Source organism: Sturnira hondurensis, unplaced genomic scaffold (genome assembly GCF_014824575.4).
Source record: "Sturnira hondurensis isolate 20B ecotype Veracruz unplaced genomic scaffold, ASM1482457v3 Scaffold0005279, whole genome shotgun sequence".
Lineage (NCBI taxonomy): Eukaryota > Metazoa > Chordata > Mammalia > Chiroptera > Phyllostomidae > Sturnira > Sturnira hondurensis.
Window position 1 is genome coordinate 13,976,200 of NW_028077910.1, and position 15,710 is coordinate 13,991,909.

The window sequence follows — 15,710 nt, forward strand, 5'->3', positions numbered from 1 at the left end:
GAGTGATGGAGAAATGCTCCAAAGAAAAGTGCGGTGTTGGTTACATAGGACTGTATTCATGTGTTGAAATTCCTAGAACTGACCACCAAAAGAAGTGAAACTTACTGTATGTAAGATATACCTGTTTTAAAAAAAAATGTTACTGTTTAATACATGAAGATTTAAATTAAAAATCGTGCATTTCTGAAATAAGATATCATAAATGTCAGTTCTCCCAATTCGACCTTTTATTTATTTATTTATTTATTTTGCTATCGTTTTCACTTTATAAATGAAAACTTGAAGTCAGGTAGCCAACCAAGGCCTGTAAGTGTTGGTAGTATCTTGCACACTTTCTTTCTCGGGGAAGCTGGCAGAGGAGCCCAGGTCCTCATATCTTTAACTCCTAGAACCTGTTAGGCAGGTTTCTGGCATACAGGTAGAGGTGCCAAAGAACCTACACTCAGACCTGAAGACAAAAGCACGTGTATTTCATGAACTCCCCTCCGTGTGGCTTCAAGCACCCGGCCCACAGGCCCCACCAACACTCTTTAATCTTTTCAGCTCTTCTGCTGAAGAATGTGGCCTTCACAACAGGCTGCTTTGGGAGCATTCCCTTCCCTTGTAGCCCGATCGCACCACATCAGTGATGGGAGCAGCTCCAGTCTCGTTTTTGGCAGCGTTTACCCCTGTCTGCTCCCTGACCGAGGCCCACAGTTTATTTAGGTTGACAGTGGGGCAGAAGCTCTGGCTCCTCTGTAAGTGGTCATGCCTCACACCAACTTTCCCCAAGTGACCCGGATGATATTTGCTGAGGTCGATCCTCTGATAATGCAAGCCACCAGCGTTACCTTGACCTCCCAGGCGCTCCTGTGCTTGCCCATGCAGTCGTGGCTTTGGCTCACGTGGCCCTGAAGTTTCCTGATCTTCCTCAGTCTGGATGGCGTGTGGGTGGCTGAGATGCGAGGGAGAAGCCTCTGTGAAGTTTCTACCCAAGTTGACCTTTTGAAAGAAAAAATGCAAACAAGAGGTGAGATGAAGATTCTGAAAAAGAGTACTAGCTCTGCCATATTTTAAAGTGTAAATTCTTGCCCTGGCTGGTGTAGCTCAGTGGATTGAGCACGGGCCTGTGAACCACATGATCGCAGTTCGATTCCCAGTCAGGGCACATGCCTGGGTTGCAGGTCGGTTCCCAGCAGGGGACCCACAAGAGGCAACCCTACATTGATGTTTCTCTCCCTCTCTCCTTCCCTTCCCCTCTAAAGATAGATAAATAAAATCTTAAAAAAAAATAAATAAATAAAGTGTAGGCCCTGGCTGGTTTAGTTCAGTGAACTGAGCTAGGGCCTGCGGACCAAATAACCGCGGTTCGATTCCCAGTCAGGGCACATGCCTAGGTGGCAGGCCAGTTCCCAGCAGGGGACCCGCGAGAGGCAACCATACGTTGATATTTCTCTCTCCCTCTCTCTTTCCCTTCTCCTCTAAAAATAAATAAATAAAATCTTAAAAAAAATAAAGTGTAAATTCTTAATGGAAACCATGTAGATGGCTCCATAACAGTTCACTGGAGTGAAATTTTATGAAAATCCAGAAATAAACAAATTAGAAACATAGTATATTGTAAAAGCAGTATTTTAAATAACTAGGGAAAGACGAATTATTCATTAAATAGTCATGGAAAATGGAGTAGTCATCCAGAAGGAAGGTTGGTTTCATACTTTGCCCCTCAAAACAGGAAAAATCCGAAGAAATAAAAGCAAAAAAAAAAAGATAAAAAAACACTGATACTGTAAAAGCACTAGTGCAGAACCGTGGGGAAACTGTAACTGCAAAGTGAGGAAGGAATTCCTGGGTACAATACAGAAACTCAGAAACACCATGAACAAGAAATCAATCAACTTACTTAGTTAAAAAGTAAAAAATGTCTCTGCTGGAAAATATAAGACAGAAAACTGTAAGAGAAAAGCAACAGAAAATTGTTTCTAATGATCCTCAAGAGAGGAACAATTTTTCTAACAAATGAAAAGGTCCTACAAATTGATTTGTAAGGGCTCGATGGGAAAATGGATAAAATATACGGACAGGTTAAGAAAACATAAATGGCTCTGTTGTGAACCAACTTTTGTTCTCCTGAAAGTCATGTGTTGAAGTCCTGACTCTCAGCACTTCAGAATGTGACCTAACTTGAAGATAGGTCTTTAAAGAGGTAAGCAATCAAATCAAAATAAGGTCGTTAGGATGGCTTCTAACCCACTATGACTAGTGTCCTTATAAAAAGAGAAAATATGGACACAGGGAGAACACCACATGAAAATGAAGACAGCGATGATCTCTTCCAGCCCAAGGAATGCCAAGGACTGCCAGCAACCCACCAGAGGCTAGGGCAGAGGCATGGGACAGACCCCCACAGCCCTGGAAGGGAACCAACCCTGCCGACAGCCTTATCAGACTTCCAGCCTCCACAGCTGTGGCAATGGAGTCCCGTTGTGTCAGCCACCCACTCTGTGGTACTTGTTACAGCAAACTAAGACAGGCTCCTAAACATGAAAATACATTCATCCTCCCCCATAATAAATTAAATTTAAATTTAAACAGCAAGAAACCATTTGTTTTTTACATTGTGAAAGATGAGAAGAGCCCAGAAAACACAATGTCATTGGTGCAGGAAAACAGTATGTTCATGTCTCTTGCTCTTTGGGGTACAAACTCAGTGGAGAGGAATTTGATAAAAATCTCTCAAAATAATAAATACAGGTATCCTTCCCAAAATGTGAGAAATGGCAGACATAAAAATTTATGCATTGCAGCATCATTTGAAAAATCTAAAGACTAGAATTAACTATAAATAAGGGGCAGGTTAATAAATCAATCAACATTAACATAATGGAATATTTTATACCTACTAATAATTAAGGAAGACTTGTATATTGATATAGAAAAATCTCCAAAATATTAAAGTACTGAAAAAGCAAAATATATAACTCTATGTAGTGTTCTATTATTTGTGTTGAAATATACGTACATATACACATTTGCTTTAGTTATGCTTAAAAATACAGGGTCCAGAACAAATAACACCCCTTTTTTATTATAAAATCTTTTATTACAGAATCATAACCATGTAATTCTGTAATATAACAATATCACACTCAAGCACACCATATAACATTTTAGATGAAATGTTCAAATTAAAACTATAAGTTATTAAACCATATTGTTACCCTACCAACCACACTCAAGTGGGTATTATTTCTGCCAGACCCTGTATTTTTTTGAAGAATATACACAAGAAACTATTAACACTGGGTTATTTATGGAGAGAAATTGGGTTTCTGAAATACAGGGTTGGAGAGATGCTTTTTATCACATGATACTTCTTAAAATTTTAATTTTGAGCCACATGAATTATATAAATAAACGTAATTTCTGCATAAATATAATTTCCCTTTACTGCCACGAGGTGGCAGTGTTAAAGGCTTTATGGAAGAATGCAGTATTTTGAAATTGGTCTCATGACAGAAATTTTAATTTGGCCTGTAATTGTCTAGTTGGAGATTGAAATATGTTTTTTCATACAAGATAATGTATTTTTCCTTTATACACTAATTTTATCATCATAGCCTTTTTTTGTTTGTTTGTTTGCTTTAATTAAAGTACTATATCCCTGACCTGTGTGGCTGTGGCTCAGTTGGCTGGGCATCATCCCTGCAAAATAAAGGGTCACCAGTCAGGACACATGCCTACATTGGATGCGGGATGATCTATCATTTTTTAATTCTTCTATCCATTACCTTTATACTTTAAACTGTTCCTTTATTTTTTAAAGATTTTATTTATTTATTTTTAGAGAGTGGGGAAGGGAGGGAGAAAGAGAGGGAGAGAAACATAACATGTGGTTGCCTCTCACATGCCCCCAATAGGGACCTGGCTCACAACCCAGGCATGTGCCCTGACTGGGAATCAAACCAGTGATCCTTCGGTTTGCAGCCCGTGCTCAATCCACTGAGCCACACCAGCCAGGACTTAAATTGTTCCTTTAAACCCGCACTTTTTATTTTATCAACATTATCTCTTAACTCCCTGAGAAGTACGATAAGGGTATTATCACTTTGACTCTTTTCTTCATCTCTCCGTCCCTCTCTCACCCTCCCAACTTTTGTTAGCTTTCCAAAACAACAACAAAAACATAACACTTGATCGAGGTTTATATACAATGAAGTTCACACATTTGAAGTGTATAATCCAGAAGTTTTTGGTGTATTTAGAGTTATGCAACCATTATTATTACTTTAGAACATTTTTATTAGCGCCAAAAGAAACCCATACCTATTGTCAGTCACTCCCCATTTCCCCATAACTCCCCGAGCCTTACAAAACCACTAATCTACTTTCTGTCTGCATAGATTTATTTATTCTAGACACATCATGTAAGTGAACCCACAATATGTAGTCTTTTGGAACTGGCTTGTTTCACTTTGAAGTTCATCAGTATATCAGTACGTCTTCCCTTTTTATTGTCAAATCATATCCCAGTGTATGAAAATAACATATTTTGTTTCTCCATCTCAGCTGATACTCAGTTTGGTTGTTTCCCCTTTGTTTTTGCTATTATGAATAATATTGCTATAAACTGTTAAGTGTATTTTTCTTTTTATTCTATAAATATAATTGTCTGTCTTGACTCTGATTTGGTTCTAAGAGTCAAAAAGTAACAAATAGGGTTATACTAGTGTATACATATTGCTCACTACAGAGCCAAATAGTGTGCTAGGACTATATCAACCCCTCTACAAACTGGTATCACAATCTCCTTTTCCCCGAGTTATCCCTTCCCCAGCCTTTCACTCTCTGCTCCAATATGAACTCATTGCAAGAGGCAATCCATTGCAAGAGGTTGAAAATTCCTTTGTGAATCCCGTCTTTCTCTGTCTTGTTTATTTCTTTTGTTTTATAGACATTTACCCTCTACTAACTTCCTCAGAAATATTTCATGGAGGTACTAAATTTTTGAGGTCTTTGTCTGGAAATATCTTTCTTTTTCCTTCACATTAATTTAGCCTGGTATAGAATTCTATATTTAAATCCAGAATTCTCAGAGTCTTGAGGAAATTATTTCAATATCTTCTGGAATTTAATGTTACTATGGTAGTTCTTACCACAGTTGGGTTCTTGTTCCTTATTGGTGGTCTGTTTATCCCCCCCCCTTTCTCTGAATCTCTTAAGGATCTCTTTGTACCTGGTGTTCTGAAACTTGATGGTGATCTATCTAGCATGGATCTTGCTTAATTTATCAGCTTTGGCAGACTTGTGACTTCAGATTTTGAAAATGTTGTGTAATTTTTTAAAAATAATTTCTTCCCCAGTTCCTCTCTTCCCTCTTTCTGGAACATAAATACTGGGTCTAGATGCTACTTTTCATCCCTTTGTCTTTTTTTACTTAACATTCTGAGAGGGTTTCTTTTTTCACTTTTTTGTCTCAGTCTTTTTATGAATTCTTTTCTTTTCTTTTTTCTTTTCATATTCATGAGCTTTATTTGTATTCCTGAATGTTCCTTCTTCATTGCATTCTGTCCTTATTTTATGGGTTACTGGCTTTATAACTTGCTTAATATTAATTGAAACATTATTCTTTTTTCTATTCTTTTTTTTTTTTAAGAGAGAAGGGAAGGGAGGGAGAGAGAGCAGGGGAGAAACATCTATTGGTTGCCTCCTGCAAGTGCCCAACTTAAGGACCAAACCGCAACCTAAACACGTGCCCTGACCTGAATGGAACCACTTTTCCGGGCAAAGCCCCACCAATTGAACCACGCCCACCAGCACTAAAAGGTTATTCTTCCTCATATTCCCAGATATATATATATATACACATACATATTTTTTCTGTGGTCAGGTAAGTTTTGTTTATCTTGATTCTTACCTTTTTTTGCCATTGGTTTCATATATATATATATATATATATATATATATATATATATATTTATAGTGAACCTTGTTGTTGTTTTTTAAAGATTTTATTTATTTATTTATAGGGAGAAGGGACAGGAGGGATAAAGACAAGGAAAGAAACATTGATTGGTTGTTTCTCACACTTCCCCTACTGGGGACCTGGCCCACAACCCAGGCATGTGCCTTGACTGGGAATTGAACCAGTGACCTTTTGATTCACAGGCTCAATCCACTGAGCTACACCACCCAGGTCACATCTCTTACTTTAAAGCCAGAAGAAAAGTAATTTTATCGCCAGGGACAGATATTGTGAAATGATGAGCTGCTGAAGCAGGAATTCATTTTTGTTTTCATGCCCCTCCCTCCCTCCCTCATCACTCCTCACCTCCCAGCACTTGTCATGTTTCTGAAGTTTCTCAGCCCATCGAGTCTCAACCCCTGTCCACTACTCCACTGGGCGTATTTAACAGGAAGTGTATTTAAAAGCAAGTGTGAGTAAAGGTGAAATAATAAATACATATCTAAAATTTAAAAAGCTATAGAAATAAAAATAATCATTAGTATATGGGTTTAGATTACACACCAGAAGAGCTAGTGATATAAATGTATGTGCATATATGTGTGTGTTTATTATAACTATCATTTCTCTTGAACTAAAGAACAAGTACATAAATGAACAAGAATACTGTAGTATAAGCTTCAATCTGCCCATAATGAGTACAACAGCACAATGGTTTAGCATTTGATGGCCAGCAGTATGGTCAGCAGTTCCTAGTAAGGCCTTTGAACTGTAAATTTACTACCTGGCAGGAACCCTAACAGAGGCAATGACTTTGGCTTGACACTTGGTTTTAGTCCAAAACAAGCCAAGAGAATTTCAGGATGAAAGGCCCTTAACAGTGGCTGAGTTTCTTAGGGTTTTTTTCCCCCCCTTGGGAGGAGTGACATTTCTCTTTCTTCTTGAGTTGGGTCATTTACTGGCTTCGTTTTCAGTTCGAGTCACTGCCCAATATAAAGTGCAGCATTAAGGTGACCCCTTTTCCTTATGATGACCAAAGCTTTTTTTGATGACTATTCTGGGAAGAACTGAAGAACCTGTCCCAGACTTTGTGTTACCTACCTCTCCACCTCCTTGCTTAGATCTTATTCCATAGCCAGCCTTCAAACAGTGTATCTGTTGTTTCCTGGAACCCAGTGGAGAAGGAATGAAGGCAGGAAAAGAGGAGGCACAGGGGCTCTAGAACCTTCACCTCCACCATCACCTGGTCTACCGTCACCTGGTTTATGTCCTCACACACTAACTCCAGGGCCAGAGGAGTGGAGGGGAATCCAGGTGTGCTGTTCTCACCAAATTTAGAATTTTCAAAAGTATTATTAAAAGGTACTGTTTACATTTAGTTACTTTCTGATTTCCAGTAGAACAGAAATTTGTGGAAAGTGCTACAAATGTAAACCTTCATTTATTTGCAAAGGTGAAGAATTGCGTGGCTATCTATAAAGAACTACTGGGATCCAAAGAGCTCTGGGGCGCGGCGTGGCCTTCTGATCTAGAAGGGAATTCAGAGATCGGTTCCCTAATTTGATGGCTGAGAAGCCTGAGGCCCAGGCAGGTGTAGCAGATTAGTGGCATAGCAGGGACCCATGTGTCTCCACCCTGGTCTAGTGCTGTATCACAAAAGCTGACTCCTTCACTCACTCCTCAAGATGTGTTTGGGTTCTTAAAATGAACCAGCTCCAATTCTGGGCATGGCCCCTGCCCTTGTTTAATGTACATGTTAGGTTAGTACTAAGTGCCAGCTCTGGGGAGTGGGGGAAGGTTGGTGGTGTCTGAGGAAAAGGAAGTCTAGAGGCAAGAGCTCATAGGCCTCTCTAGATAAAGGCAAGTCGTGCTGGTGTGGTTGGAACAGGAGGAAGGGGTTGTGAGAAGGCAAGAGGGAGTGAGGCAGGGTCAGATCTTGAAGAGCGGTGCAAGCTGCTAGGTAGCCACAGGACGATTCTGAGCAGGACAACAACCTGGTGAGTTCGGTGCTTTAGAAAGCCCACTCTGGCCCTGGCTGGTGTAGCTCAGTGGATTGAGCACGGGCCTGTGAACCACACAATCGCGGTTCAATTCCCAGTCAGGGCACATGCCTGGGTTGCAGGCCAGTCCCCAGCAGGGGACTCACGAGAGGCAACCATACATTGATATTTCTCTCCTCTCCTTCCCTTCCCCTCTAAAGATAAATAAATAAAATCTTAAAAAAAAAGAAAAGAAAAGAAAGAAAGCCCACTCTGGCTGCAGAAGGGTGGAGAGATTAGCCCATTGCTTGTCAGCATGGCATGAACAGCTTTGCAGTGAGCCAAGATTATGACTGCCTCAGTCTCTGGGGCAATAGGTATAACCTCGCAGCTTCTTCCTGCAGTCTCAAACAGTTATCCCGGTGTGCTGTGCAAAAACTTGGGTATACTATGATGAGAAACAGATTGGAAAGCACTACCTTGGAGGAGAGCAAAACTCTAGATGGAGTGTCTCAATTATTTTTGAAAATATTTTATTTATTAGAGAGAGGGGAAGGGAAGGAGAGAGGGAGATAAACATCAATGTGTGGTTGCCTTTCATGTGCCCCTTCAATGGGGACCTGGCCTACAACCCGGGCATGTGCCCTAGACTGGGAATCAACGCAGCTATGTGCTTTGACTATGAATTGAACTGGTGACCCTCTGGTTCACAGGCCCGCGCTCAATCCACTGAGCTCCACCAGCCAGGGCAAGTGTCTCATTACATAGAACATCCAAGAGGAATCACATGGACCTGAACCAGGAGGTTAAGACCTGACTCTAGACTTTGTAATTTACTGATTGTCGAGAGTGAAGGTGAAGTAGGAAATAAGAGACCCCTAGTCTAGGGCAAATGGAATAGTGATGGTGCTATTCACTGAAATGGGAAGCACAGGCAAAGGGCTCGTTTGTGGGGAAGGACTATGATTTAGGACATATTAATGGTAAGGTACACAAGAGGCACCCAAGAAGAAATGTCTAGTGAATGAGAAAATATGTGGCTCTGGGGCGGAGAAGGAGGCCTAGGCCAGAGCTGTGACTCTAGGAGTCTCCTTCCTATCCGCGGTAACTGAAACTGTGACAGGGTGCACGTTGGGCCAAGGAAGTGGGTGGAGTGAAAGGAAAATCGGGGCCCAAGAAAGAAACATTAATCAACAAGTAGGCTTAGGCGTAGAAAGGACCTCCAAAGGAGAAGACGTGGCCAGAGAGAAGGAGGAAAATCAAAGGATGTGGTGCCCTGAAAACCAAAAATGCACATCTTTCTAGAAAGAGAGGTGATGAAGTGTGTAAGATGCTGCTGAAGCTTGTTGTGTGAGACAGTATGAAGCCCCAGCCCCTAGGATCTGTTTGTATTCTCAATATGCATGGATAGTATTAACTTCTGCTGGTCTGAAAAAGGAAAAAGATAAAAGTACTATGCGAATGATATATGTTTCAGCTGGCTTTTTTGTGGTAATTTTACAATATATGCATATATCCAATCATTGCACCGTACACCTTAAATTTATACTGTTACTTGTCAATTATATCTGAATAAAGCTGGGGAAAAATTGAAAAAAAAAACAGAAAGAGGAAAAGGACATTGTTATCTGGTGTGTGGAAGACATGGTGAAAGGAAAGGAAATGGAGACCCTGAGAGGTTCAGTAGAAGCCGTAGGGACTGGATGGTAAGGGGCCCTGTGAGACGTGGAGGTCTTGGGGATACAAGGTTGAAGACAGAGGCCTCACTTCTATGCAATACCAGCCACCTCCGTGTGGCAGCCTCCAGCAGCCTAAGGCAGTGAGCTCAATTTAAGGTCTTGGTGAGAAGAGCAGAAGCACATGTGAGTGCTCCTCTGGGGTCACGAGGGAAAGTTTGGGGGCCAAGGTTTTGCTGGTGGTGGGAATGAAGGAACGAACACAAACTGTGCTCTTGTCCGTATCGACAGCTGGTGAGATTGGGTTAGTCTTGTACCTGTGTGGGAGAAAGAGCGGCATTCCTGGGGGAGATGAAGGAGACATGTTTCCTCCGGGGAAAGCCATCCCTCAGAAGTGGAGGGCGCTTTGATCAGAAAGGTGGAATATATGGGGAGTTTGCTTTCCTGGAAACAGAAGTTCCAGAGGTCATAGTAGAGAGAAAATTTTGGGAGGAAGTGGAATGGTAGAAATGTAGGTCAGGGAAAGAAAAACTGGAGAAATAAGGGGTGGACCACGCGTAAGAGAGAAGACCAGAGATGTCAGTGACCAAAAATAATCAGGATTTGAGAAATGGAAGAGACAGATTGGGAGGTGGGATTGGAAAAGCAGATACAGATCTCATAAAGAATTCACTGTTGCCCTGGCTGGTGAAGCTCAGTGGACTGAGCATAGGCTGCAAACCAAAGGGTCGCTGGTTCGATTCCCAGTCAGGGCACACGCCTGGGTTGCAGGCCAGGTCCCCAGTAAAGGGTGCATGAGAGGCAACCACACATTGATGTTTCTCTCCCTCTCTTTCTCCTTCCCTTCCCCTCTCTGTAAAAATAAATAAATAAATAAATAAATAAATAAATAAATAAAGTCTTAAAAAAAAAAAGAATTTGCTGTGCTTCTAACAGGGCTTCAGCCTAATGAAGTCCCAGGTCTCTTTCCGTTCTTCAGAAAGAGCATCAGTCTTTGGAGAATGGGGAACTCACGACATGGTCTGTGAAATGCTGGGACATGGTGGGGGTTGGGATTGGGGCTACTGTCCTGTCTCTTCCCCGCCCTGTATCTCCTCTGCTTCTCCAGAGCAGCTCAATGCTTTTAAGTTAATAACCTGTTGGAATAATGGGCGCACCCTTAATTTATATTAGCCTTTCAACTTCTCAAGTTTGGTGTTGCTAGTTAATTCCATGCACTCGTTATCCTCACAAGCTCTTACACTTAAGTGTCCTGTCCTGAATCCACTGTCTATCAAATACCCACAGGCTGGACACACCCAGATTACTCTGGAGTGGTTTGGCAACTCAGTAAATCAGGCTGCAGTCAAAAGAATGGCCAGGTCCCTCGCCCCACCTCTGTGTTTCATAACAAAGTAAGGGAAGCTGTTTGATCAGAGGGGAAGAGAAAGAAAAGCAAGAAGCAAATGTATGACGATGAATATAGAATATAGTTTGATAGGGATGTGTATATATATATATTCCCTCAATAGCTCATGTGAGGATTTCTCTTTTGGTGGGGGTGGGGGATGCTCCTTCGTTCACAGAATAACTTCAGAGGCAGATATGGGCGATTATTTAAACCTTGGATGTGAGTGCAGTAGTTCTCAAACTTTAACAGGCATCAAAACCCTGGAGGGCTTTTAAAAACACATTGCCAGCTCCCTGCCCCAGGAGTTTCTGATGCAGTGGGTCTGGGGCTGGACCTGAGAGTTTGCTTTTCTAACACATTCCTGGTGCTGCTGTTGCTGCTGGTTCAAAGACTAAATTTTAGGAAGCATGGGCTCACAAAAAACAGGAGGCTACCCGAATAAATGTGCAGGAAGAATTTGGGACTGGAGGAAAGGGGATCCAGGAGGAAAAGAGAAAAAAGGTAGGCAAAGGAGATGGTGGAATGCTGGGTGCTATGCAATGCAATCCTCTAAACTCTGGTAAAGAGTTTTCCAATATAACATGCTTGGGGTGAAGAGATTTCTTTTGGAAACTAGAATTGAGGTTGAGCTGTGCATTCTGGGATGACATAGGGGTAAAATAGAGACATCACCCCTGGAGCTAAGGGGGACTTCAAACTAAATCCATGGAAGTTTTCAGAAATCGTAGGGGTAGCCTCGTGTTGGAGGCTTTTTCAACACCTTTCCAGGTGTTGGAAATTGAGGGTGGAAGGCGATTTAAAGGAATTGCTCTTTAAAACTCAAGAGATAAATTAATTGAATCAAGGGACAGGTGCAGAGGATTTTTATAACACAGCTCATCCCCTCACTGCACGTCTTCTAGGAAGAAGTGCTTGCTGGGGAGAAAGCAGTGTTCCGGAAGAAAAGAACATTATGCATTCCTTAGGAAGATAAGATAAAGCCTAATGTTCATAATCCAGCAGATGTTAGCAAATGCATAGAGAATCTGGAGAATACAGAAGCTGCTCAACTTATGAACAGGAAAAGGATTCAAAGACTTGTTTTTTTTAAAAAAGATTTTATTTATTTATTTCCAGACAGAGGAGAAGGAAAAGAGAAAGAGAGGGAAACAAATGTCAGTGTGTGGTTACTTCTCACACACCCCACACTGGGGATCTGGCCCGCAACCCAGGCATGTGCCCAGATTGGGGACCGCACTCAAACCACTGAGACATACCAGCCAGGGCTGATTCAAAGGCTTTTAATAAGGCCAGGCTTTCATTAAGTCCAAGGTGATATCACTATGCCAGTATCCACTAATTTCATTCTTTGTTGACAGGGAAAGACAATGAGGCTTTTATTCTGATGTAAGTTCACAAGTTGAGGCAATTTCTATATACAGCACATTGTGAACAGTGGTTATAAAGGGTGGGATTATTATAATTTTCATTTTCTTTATTTTTTACCAATGATGGTTTCTTAGAAAATTATTGTCATCAGAAAATATTTTAGCCCTGGCTCCTATGGTTTAGTGGATCGAGAGCCAGCCTGCGAAAATGAAAGGTTGCCAGTTCGATTCCCAGTCAGAGCACATGCTTGGATTGCAGACCAGATCCCCGGTTGGGGGCATGTAAGAGGCAACCAATTGATCAATGTGACTCTCTCACATTGACATTTTTCTCCCTCTCTTTCTCCCTTCCCCTCTCTAAAAGTAAATAAATAAAATCTTTAAAAAATATTTTTAGAAAGCAGATTGTATTTCATACTTTAGCCTTCAGCTGTATCAGGAAGTCTGACCTGCTGGGGTGCCTGTGCTTTGAAGGGTCTGGAAAAAGGAAAATTACTTTGTTACTGCAAAGACATGATATCAGGTATATTATCCTAGATGCAAAAAGGCAACAGACAGGCTCAGTCAGCGTGTCTATTGACCTTTGTTAGGGAAAAATACTGCCCTAGGACATGACTACCTGCCATGAACTGTTTGGAGTTAGAAGGTTTTCATCCCAGACCATCCTATGTGGTTACTTTAGTCTCTGAGTTTGTAAGGCTGTCATGCAGGCCTCCCCAGAGTATGTGGTCACTTTTCGTCCACAGAGTTCATAAACCTAAGAATGTCAGGTGACTGTCACCGTTAAGGCATCTCTTTAGGCTGCTGTAGCTAGCTCTCTGGCACTTCTGGTCACGATGAGTGACAGAAATCTTTGGCAAAGTTGGAAACCCATGGGCCTCTAAAGCAGTCTCCCTGTAGGAGCAGGTGTAGACCTTCCTTTCAGGGTCACAGCTCCTCCCCGGACCTGAGTAGTGTCTGTTTTAGAGCTACTAGACTTCTTTCTGATCCTGAACATTCAGTCTCTTCCCTCAAATGTTATTTTCCTCAATGGCCTGAGGCTTTTTGGAAAACAAAAGCCAGTTAAGTCCAATGGTGAAAGCTACTTTTGCTTTCTTGCTAAACACATAATTCTTTTTAGGGGAAAACACAGGTGGACTAAAATTATAGTTCAAAGCAGTACTCAGCCACATTTATGCATTCTGGAGGAATTACACTTAAAATTTTAAAAGCTTTTTTAAGTTAAGAATTTATTATTTTTAAAGATTTTAGTCAGGGCACATGCCTGGGTTGCACGCCAGTTCCCGGTTCCTGGTTCCTGGCAGCGGATGCATGAGAGGCAACCATACATTGATATTTCTCTCCCTCTCTCCTTCCCTTTCCCTCTAAGGATAAATAAATAAAATCTAAAAAAAAAGAAAAAATATTTTGTTTATTTATTTTTAGATGGAAGGGAAGGGAGGGAGAAAGAGGGAGAGAAACTGCCTTTCACACGCCCCATACACTGGGGACTTGGCCTGCAACCCAGGCATGCGCCCTGACTGGGCATTAAACCAGCCACCCTTTGGTTCCTAGGCCAGTACTCAATCCAGTGAGCCAGACCAGCCAGGGGAAGAACCTATTATTTACTTTTAACAGAATTTTTAGGTTCACAGAAAAATTGAGGGTAGAGTACAGAGATTTCCCACATATTTCCTCTCTCCCCATATGCATGGCCTTTCCCATTATCAATATTCTCCACCAGAGTGGTACATTTGTTACAAGTGATGAATCTATGTTGCCATCATAATTACCCAAAGTCCACGGTTATCATCATAGAGATTCTTTTAAAAAAGGGAAGAATTTTATAGAAGGATAGTACATATGTTGGTATGGAAAGATATTCCCCACATACTGATTTGACAGAAGTTAAAAAGCTATAGTTATATATTTAACCAGAAAATACATGTGGACAACAAAGTTGAAATGTTCTCGTATATTACAACCCAAGGCAGTTGCAGCTGCCTGCTGCTTTGGAAGCCAACTCTACAGGCATGTACCGATATAAAGGAAACTGGTTTTATTCAAGTGCCAGCAACCTGTAGGATGGTGGACTCTCATCTCAAACTCCACCTTAACATCTCAGTGCAGGCAGAGGCTTTTATAAGGAGGGTGAGGGACAAGGAAAACGAAGATATTGGGAGGAGGGGCTGTGGATGTGCAGGCAGCATCCTTGCTGGTCCTGATAGGGATCTTTAATGTGCAAGCATCCTGGAGCTGGTCAGTGCAGCCAGATTCCTGCAGTTGGGTGATCTGCATCACCCAAAGTTGTGGTCAAGGCTGTTTTTTGTACAGGCAGGAACTGGAACGGCCGGCATTTGCAGTATGCTTATAAGGAAACTGTGAGTTCTTTTTATTAGTTTGTTAGTACATTTTATTCTATTTCATAATAAGTCAAAGTAGTATAAAGTTTTTATTCCGTTACAACACCACCATGTAATACTGGGTATCTCTGGATATTGCCAGAACCCACACATCATAAATACCTTTTATGGTATTTTACCTTTTTCGATAATTGAATTGGGGAAGACATCTGAGATGATTTCAGGACTCGTCACATTGTTTTACGTTGTGCTGAATGTTTTCCTGTAATTTATAAGAGCTTAAAACCAGAATGTACTGGCAATACACAGTATAACAATATTCAGAATTTTATTTAGCGCGGTGGTAAATGGCTTTTAAGTATAGTTAAGGGAGGGAATGTATGACTGTATCTTGAGATATAGCTGGATAAAGTTTCTAAAGAAAAAGGATAGCTGATGTTTATGTTTTCTGATTCTAGGGGATTAAGAAGGTTAAATATAAACTTGGTAGAGAAGTTGAATTGGAAGTCAGGAATTTGCTCAACAGTTGTCTCTAGGCAATAATTTCATAAACTGGGGAGCGAGAAGAGCAGGGAGATCGTCCCAATGAGTCCAAAGACCCCACTAGCTCTAACAGGGTTCGTTTTTTTTAAGTACAAGACAATTCTAAATAATCAGAAGCCCCCTCTTCCCACGCTTACCCCAGTACTCGGGTAGGGCCAAGTGTCCAGACTCTTTAAACACAAGAAACCGGGCTCTCGGGCCCGGACTCTGCCCACTGGGGTGAGTGTGCCTTCACAGCGGGTGGGGAGACTCCCCCAAGTAGGGAACCTGTGAAACATATAGTACTGAGCATCCTTGGCTTCTTCCTAGCCCACCTCTCCCAGGGCCATTACTGCCATCTGAGCTCCTGACGAGAAACTCCAGTCCAGGTCCGAGGTATCCACATTGGACCTCGTGGCTTCGGTGGGGGCCGTCTGCACCTAATGCGCAGGCGCGGGAAGTCGCCGCCGCGGGAAGTCGCCGCCGCGCC

General features: G+C 41.7%; 1 pseudogene; it reads right to left on the reverse strand.

Moving 5' to 3' along the window:
* Positions 1–457: 457 nt before the first annotated feature.
* Positions 458–10,720, reverse strand: LOC118987518 (60S ribosomal protein L27a-like; annotated as a pseudogene).
* Between the last annotated feature and the right edge of the window lie 4,990 nt (positions 10,721–15,710).